Below are 7,859 nucleotides of genomic sequence, written 5' to 3'. Positions count from 1 at the left end.
TCACATGATGAAAATAGTCATTTTATATTGAATTACTGCAGCTCGCGGCGCGTTACCACTGGACTCGTTTCTCAATTAATTTCCCAGCTGACGACGCTATCTATAATTCTGCGTATACCTTAGGCGTGTATTTACATGACAGTGTAATTATTTCTCACAATAAAACAACAGCTCAAATTTTAAGTTAGCTAACAGCATAATGATGACAAATGCATCTTTGCGGAATCTGATAACGACACGCTGAACAAAGGACGGAGCCTGACAAATACACACAACACACAACACGCACATATTATGAAAAATGACAACCATTGTATGTGATTTAAAAGACTTTAGTTAGATTTATCAGGGGTGATTTAGTTTGAAAGCACGCAACTCCTCGGTAATGTCATGTGTTGGACACGCATTTAACAGTCTTTCATATGTATCGCAGAAAGATTTTAGTTCCATCTGTGCGAGTTTGCTTTGAGCGTACTGCGCAGACATGTCAGTAAACATTTTGACATGGTCAGCATCCCACGAAGGACGACCTGTGTAAGGTGTATGTACAGCAACTTTCTGCTTTCTACCTACACGGCGTCGGGATACGGTTCGTTTCTTTAGAGGTAATACAGGGGCAAAAACGCTAGAAAAGTCTGCAAGAGCAGTATCTGCAGATTGCACAGTCTGGCACACAGGTATATTGAGGGGCTCTGTGGGTGACCACATACCCTCGGAGAGCTGTTCAATTTCTCTGTTTTCAGGCGTAACTTGGGGTATGGCGCCTGTGCTATTGGCGGGCCGAGTTATGCGGGGCCTAGCGTTCGGCGCTGCACGTTTCTCTCTTGAAACGTTCGTATATTTCTGATGTGAAATCTTGGGGCTTGGATTCCCGGGTTGTTTTGGTGCAGCGTAGCATTCATCACGATCCACAACACAGATGGGCGAGAGAGATGTTGTTCGCACCGCCGTATTAGCTCTTTGTGGTTGATTCTCTTCAGTGTCGTAATTACGCCGGTGCAAAACTCGTTGTTGAAGAGGCGACGTATCTAAAAGAAAAGATACAAGTGGCGGTTAGCCGCGAAACGGCGCAAAATTGGAAAAGCTAAACGGCGACGCATAGCTATGATCATACGTAATATTTGAAAAGTTAATGGGGACAGGTAGCCATGAAATCATTGTAACAATATTTACATAAACCTGTATAGAGCAGTCCAGATATATACTTACAAGTATGAAGCGGGAATTGTCCCACATCAGCTCCTGGTTTAACGGGAGGCGCAATGCTCAAACTCGCAGAGGCGGGAATATTCTCTTTTTCAAGCTGTATTTTCCGGGCAACTAGATTAGCGGGTGTAAGTAAAAATATAACGATTAGCGAACACAGAATTGATTTTCTACACAAAACTGCAGCGGTGAGAAGAATATATATATATATATATATATATATATATATATTCAAAAATGAATTTTCTGACAGTTAGCTAGCAGCTGTAAGTAAATATGAGTATTACACAAAAGTGAGAATCGACTGTATTTCAAGTGAACAGATACCTTTTCTATTCTTGAAACATCGGCGTAACGAGTTGCCGCGTCTTTTAGGCGCATCGGGTTTCGCTGAAGTTGCAGGGTTCTTGACATCTATGATCTCCACGTCTGAACCCAGCGTATCGCGTGGTTCGGGAACACACCAGTTTTCAGCCATAGCGTCAGATGTCTCCGTGTCAGTATCTGTATGAGAAATTGCGCGTAGTTCGTGTTTACATACAAAGGATTAAAGCAACTGATATAGTATAATATAGTTTTACGGTATAAACATATTTGCGGTGTAAATTAATATAGCAAGACTTATGCCGCTATATATTAATAATTCAGTATTATATTGATGGCTACCGCTATTATTTGTTTTATTAATTTAATCATATATTTATTATGCCATAATTTGTGTAATACAATAGTTAATAGATGCTATAGTTTTACGCCATAAACAGTATATATTAACATAGATAATATATATATATATATATATATATTTAGCTTTCTTACATGTGATACATGAAAGATAAATATCTTTGTACCGTGTTACAATGACATTTTTCCCTATCTAAAAGCAAAAAGGTGCTCCTAATTACCCATGATGAGATGAAGAGCAGGCCCATTATCGGCTATCGGCGCCACGGCTTCAATGCGCGCATAATTCTGCGTTATGAAATTATTGCGCCAATCGGGCGACATACACGGCTCTTAAATAAGAAAGAATGCATGAATATATAATTAATATAATTTACTTATAATATAATGACACAATCAGAATGAGTCAATACTCTGTACATTATACGCGTATAATACCGAGTTAATACATGCATTAATTGCATGTATGACTGTGTTCTGGGTGTTAACAGAAGGCGTGTGATGTGGCGTAACTGGGTGTGTTTCTGGGTGTTAACACCTGAGTTGCTTTCTGACACTCAGGATAAATACAGCTGCCTGTCCCACTACAGTACAACAGACATCCACCAGAAGTCCGACTAGGATAAAAAGCAGAGCTATTCTAAATGTAAGTATATAAGACAGTTGTGTTATTATTCGCAAATGCATAATTATATTTAACTATGCATCTCTAAACCATAATTAAGGATGTTATTTGTTTAATAAGTTAGTGTTATACTGGCAGCTAACTGCATATTTAGTAGCGATGTATAATATAGTTTTTTACTGTATAAGCAATATTTGTGGGACATAATTAATATAGAAAGGCTTATGGATGGGGCATAACAACCATTGTTATCTGACATGTGCGCGCAATTAGTCACGGGTGCCGTATAATGCTGTTTCCTGTAGGTGTGTTCACGGTGGGTGGTAATTTCTCTCTGAACAGTTGCGCTACTCTCTGAAAAGTAGGTGTTTACTGTTTTATTTGCGGTCTAATATTATCAATGCCTGTAAAGCATATTTTTGTAACGTAGTTTTAAACTGTATTTATTGGCGGCGCAGTTATAGATAAAACTTATCCCCTATTTATTTAAGATGGAAGCCCAATACCCTCGCGAGCAATGCAGCCCCCTTCTTGCAAGCACACAATTAGGTATTATACGCGTATAATGTACAGAGTATTGACTCATTCTGATTGTGTCATTATATTATAAGTAAATTATATTAATTATATATTCATGCATTCTTTCTTATTTAAGAGCCGTGTATGTCGCCCGATTGGCGCAATAATTTCATAACGCAGAATTATGCGCGCATTGAAGCCGTGGCGCCGATAGCCGATAATGGGCCTGCTCTTCATCTCATCATGGGTAATTAGGAGCACCTTTTTGCTTTTAGATAGGGAAAAATGTCATTGTAACACGGTACAAAGATATTTATCTTTCATGTATCACATGTAAGAAAGCTAAATATATATATATATATATATATATTATCTATGTTAATATATACTGTTTATGGCGTAAAACTATAGCATCTATTAACTATTGTATTACACAAATTATGGCATAATAAATATATGATTAAATTAATAAAACAAATAATAGCGGTAGCCATCAATATAATACTGAATTATTAATATATAGCGGCATAAGTCTTGCTATATTAATTTACACCGCAAATATGTTTATACCGTAAAACTATATTATACTATATCAGTTGCTTTAATCCTTTGTATGTAAACACGAACTACGCGCAATTTCTCATACAGATACTGACACGGAGACATCTGACGCTATGGCTGAAAACTGGTGTGTTCCCGAACCACGCGATACGCTGGGTTCAGACGTGGAGATCATAGATGTCAAGAACCCTGCAACTTCAGCGAAACCCGATGCGCCTAAAAGACGCGGCAACTCGTTACGCCGATGTTTCAAGAATAGAAAAGGTATCTGTTCACTTGAAATACAGTCGATTCTCACTTTTGTGTAATACTCATATTTACTTACAGCTGCTAGCTAACTGTCAGAAAATTCATTTTTGAATATATATATATATATATATATATATATATATATTCTTCTCACCGCTGCAGTTTTGTGTAGAAAATCAATTCTGTGTTCGCTAATCGTTATATTTTTACTTACACCCGCTAATCTAGTTGCCCGGAAAATACAGCTTGAAAAAGAGAATATTCCCGCCTCTGCGAGTTTGAGCATTGCGCCTCCCGTTAAACCAGGAGCTGATGTGGGACAATTCCCGCTTCATACTTGTAAGTATATATCTGGACTGCTCTATACAGGTTTATGTAAATATTGTTACAATGATTTCATGGCTACCTGTCCCCATTAACTTTTCAAATATTACGTATGATCATAGCTATGCGTCGCCGTTTAGCTTTTCCAATTTTGCGCCGTTTCGCGGCTAACCGCCACTTGTATCTTTTCTTTTAGATACGTCGCCTCTTCAACAACGAGTTTTGCACCGGCGTAATTACGACACTGAAGAGAATCAACCACAAAGAGCTAATACGGCGGTGCGAACAACATCTCTCTCGCCCATCTGTGTTGTGGATCGTGATGAATGCTACGCTGCACCAAAACAACCCGGGAATCCAAGCCCCAAGATTTCACATCAGAAATATACGAACGTTTCAAGAGAGAAACGTGCAGCGCCGAACGCTAGGCCCCGCATAACTCGGCCCGCCAATAGCACAGGCGCCATACCCCAAGTTACGCCTGAAAACAGAGAAATTGAACAGCTCTCCGAGGGTATGTGGTCACCCACAGAGCCCCTCAATATACCTGTGTGCCAGACTGTGCAATCTGCAGATACTGCTCTTGCAGACTTTTCTAGCGTTTTTGCCCCTGTATTACCTCTAAAGAAACGAACCGTATCCCGACGCCGTGTAGGTAGAAAGCAGAAAGTTGCTGTACATACACCTTACACAGGTCGTCCTTCGTGGGATGCTGACCATGTCAAAATGTTTACTGACATGTCTGCGCAGTACGCTCAAAGCAAACTCGCACAGATGGAACTAAAATCTTTCTGCGATACATATGAAAGACTGTTAAATGCGTGTCCAACACATGACATTACCGAGGAGTTGCGTGCTTTCAAACTAAATCACCCCTGATAAATCTAACTAAAGTCTTTTAAATCACATACAATGGTTGTCATTTTTCATAATATGTGCGTGTTGTGTGTTGTGTGTATTTGTCAGGCTCCGTCCTTTGTTCAGCGTGTCGTTATCAGATTCCGCAAAGATGCATTTGTCATCATTATGCTGTTAGCTAACTTAAAATTTGAGCTGTTGTTTTATTGTGAGAAATAATTACACTGTCATGTAAATACACGCCTAAGGTATACGCAGAATTATAGATAGCGTCGTCAGCTGGGAAATTAATTGAGAAACGAGTCCAGTGGTAACGCGCCGCGAGCTGCAGTAATTCAATATAAAATGACTATTTTCATCATGTGATAAAATAATGCAGAATTAAAGAAAGCTGGAATAATATATGTGGCTGTGTCAGCGCTAAAATAGAAAAATGTTAGTAATTCAATATAAAATGGCTATTTTCAGAATTTGACATTACCGCTTGCTATAGCGTTATTTTTATAAACATGTGTTATCCCCGAATCAAATTAACAATAGCAGACATGTTGTGTTATAAAAGCATAAATAAAACTGATAGAAATGCCCAAAGAGAAATGTTATCCCAGAATAATTAATATGATATTCTGCCATCTAGTGGCCGTGATGGGTAATTGGTTATGCTACACATTTCTCAAAGAAATGTCTTTGTAAGCCAACAACGAAATTTTACACAAAAAAACAAGAAAAACAGTAATACATGTGCAGCAGTAACTTAAAATGTGTTCCCAGAATCAAATTACCAATATCAAACATGTTGTGTTATAAATGCCTGAATAAAACTGATAGAAATACACAAAGAGTGCAGAAGTGTTATTTCTATAAAGATATATTGCCCGGTTTCTTATGTATGTCCAGTTATTTTCAACAAAACAAGGATAGAGTCAAATTATAGACAGCACATTCAAAGTGCATAAAGATAATAACATAAATAAGTCCTAAATGTCTATTTCTTGTGTGTGTGTGTGTGTGTGTGTGGGTTCTGTGTGTTTGTTGTGTGTGGTTCTGTGTTGTGTGCGTGTGTGTGTGTGTGTGTGTGTTTGTGCCTGTCTGACCGCGATTTTACACAAAAATATTAAAAGTCTGTATATGTTAGATGTCTTTGTATAAAAAGGAGTCAAATTATAGGCAGCACAGGCTCCTGTAAAATTAATAGTGTAAAATTAATATGTGCTAAAATAATGTAGAATTAATGAAAGCTGTAATAATATATGGGAATGTGTCACTTTTATATTCGTATAAAACACAACGCTTCTTACATGACAATCAAACAACAAAAACAAATGAAATGTGTTATAAACCATGTGTAAAATAAATACACGACTAGGCTATATTTATAAACATGTGTTACCCCAGAATCAAGGCCACAATAACTTTTCTTTAAGCCGCTGACCCGCAGTTGGAACTAAAATCTTTCTGCGATACATATGAAAGACTGTTAAATGCGTGTGGGGCGAAGAAATATGTGTTACATGCGTAGTGAATTGCAAATATATTCTGAAGTGTATGGCATTTTGAGAAATGTGTGCGTGTTGTGTGCTGTGTGTATTTGTGTGTGTGTGTGTTTGTGCCTGTCTGACCGCGATTTTACACAAAAATATTAAAAGTCTGTATATGTTAGATGTCTTTGTATAAAAAGGAGTCAAATTATAGGCAGCACAGGCTCCTGTAAAATTAATAGTGTAAAATTAATATGTGCTAAAATAATGTAGAATTAATGAAAGCTGTAATAATATATGGGAATGTGTCACTTTTATATTCGTATAAAACACAACGCTTCTTACATGACAATCAAACAACAAAAACAAATGAAATGTGTTATAAACCATGTGTAAAATAAATACACGACTAGGTTATATTTATAAACATGTGTTACCCCAGAATCAAGGCCACAATAACTTTTCTTTAAGCCGCTGACCCGCAGTTGGAACTAAAATCTTTCTGCGATACATATGAAAGACTGTTAAATGCGTGTGGGGCGAAGAAATATGTGTTACATGCGTAGTGAATTGCAAATATATTCTGAAGTGTATGGCATTTTGAGAAATGTGTGCGTGTTGTGTGCTGTGTGTATTTGTGTGTGTGTGTGAGTTCTGTATGTGTTGCGTGTTCTTTACAGAACCATAAACTTATAATAGCACAATGTTGATGCCGACAGCCGCGCACAGATGTATTTTTGCATTATTTCACAGTGACTGATGAGTACCGGATGCATGGTTGGTTGAGAAGTGCCCGTGGGTGCAGAAGTGTTTGTGGCCCGCATATTAATAAAGTACAAAAAATCCCTGACCTATGTGGTCAGCATATTAATAAAGTGCAAAAACATGATAACATAAGTCCTAAATGACTAATAACCGCATATTAATAAAGTGCAAAAACATGATAACATAAGTCCTAAATGCCTAATAATCGCATATTAATCATAAATAAGTTCTAAATGTCTATTTCTTGTGTGTTGTATGTTAATAAAGTGCAAAAATCACTGACCTATGTGGACCGCATATTAATAAAGTGCAAAAATCCCTGACCTATGTGGTCAGCATATTAATAAAGTGCAAAAACATGATAACATAAGTCCTAAATGCCTAATAATCGCATATTAATCATAAATAAGTTCTAAATGTCTATTTCTTGTGTGTTGTATGTTAATAAAGTGCAAAAATCACTGACCTATGTGGCCTGCATATTAATAAAGTGCAAAAATCACTGACCTATGTGGTCAGCATATTAATAAAGTGCAAAAACATGATAACATAAGTCCTAAATGACTTTTATTCGTATAAAACACGACGCT

The 7,859-nt window shown here is 37.3% G+C and overlaps 1 long non-coding RNA gene across 1 annotated transcript; it reads left to right on the top strand.

The window, feature by feature from the left end:
- The first annotated feature begins 2,289 nt into the window (after positions 1 to 2,289).
- On the top strand, positions 2,290 to 3,859 carry LOC138649079 (uncharacterized). The gene is made up of 4 exons (XR_011315237.1): positions 2,290 to 2,536; positions 3,007 to 3,064; positions 3,171 to 3,281; positions 3,683 to 3,859. It is a non-coding gene; the product is annotated as an uncharacterized lncRNA (long non-coding RNA).
- Positions 3,860 to 7,859: the final 4,000 nt, after the last annotated feature.

Source organism: Ranitomeya imitator, chromosome 9 (genome assembly GCF_032444005.1).
Source record: "Ranitomeya imitator isolate aRanImi1 chromosome 9, aRanImi1.pri, whole genome shotgun sequence".
Lineage (NCBI taxonomy): Eukaryota > Metazoa > Chordata > Amphibia > Anura > Dendrobatidae > Ranitomeya > Ranitomeya imitator.
Note: the sequence above shows the minus strand (reverse complement) of the source record. Positions and strands in the feature narration are given on the sequence as shown.